The sequence below is a fragment of the Egretta garzetta genome, unplaced genomic scaffold (assembly GCF_000687185.1).
Source record: "Egretta garzetta isolate BGI_Z169 unplaced genomic scaffold, ASM68718v1 scaffold30, whole genome shotgun sequence".
NCBI classification, from domain to species: Eukaryota; Metazoa; Chordata; class Aves; order Pelecaniformes; family Ardeidae; genus Egretta; species Egretta garzetta.
Window position 1 is genome coordinate 127,843 of NW_009258383.1, and position 673 is coordinate 128,515.

A 673-nucleotide genomic window follows, 5' to 3' on the forward strand; every position below is an offset into this window, starting at 1 on the left:
CTGGCTTTAACACCGGGAAACGCTGCAGCCAGTGATGAGTATGTCAATGTTAATTCATGGGAAGAACTGTTTCCTTCTCTGCTTTTACGGTTGTAATCGGGGAGGGGGGGGAAGAGGGAGATCCGAAATTGTGAGAGATGCTAATCTCTATTACTGTGCGAGGTGGGAGGCATATTTTCAAATAACTTCCACTTGGACAATCGGTAACTGTACAAGCATCCCTATGTTTAAAGCGGTATTTCCCAGCAAACACTAATATGGCAGGGCGGCCTCAGGGAAGCGTTAAGCAGGAGGTGGAGTGACCTTTTAATTCTCGATCGGTGACCTGAAGGGTACCCAGAGGCTGCTAAGCACATCGCTTCCTTTTGGTCTGCTCCAGAAAGAGCTGTCATCGCAAGATGCAGCTAGTGAGTGAGGCTCACGATTTCGCTGTTCATCCGTTTGCGGGAGGGGTGGGGGAGGGAGAGAGGAAAAAAAATATATATTTCCCACACTGCCAGAGTAATGCCAAACTCCCTGTGAGTGGGAAGAGCAGAGCAGATGCTGGAATGAGATGCCAAAGCAGCTCCCCTTTCCCCTGCGCTTTTGGGTGCCTATAAATTGCTCCAGCGCGCTCGTCAGCCTCCTCCTCTCCTGGCAGGTGGCACCCGGGCAGGATCCCGCTCTCCCTCCG

General features: G+C 51.7%; 1 protein-coding gene across 1 annotated transcript in view; it reads left to right on the forward strand.

The window, feature by feature from the left end:
* Positions 1-673, forward strand: part of C1QL3 (complement C1q like 3) — a 23,311-nt gene that overhangs the window by 17,611 nt on the left and 5,027 nt on the right. The window lies entirely within an intron of this gene.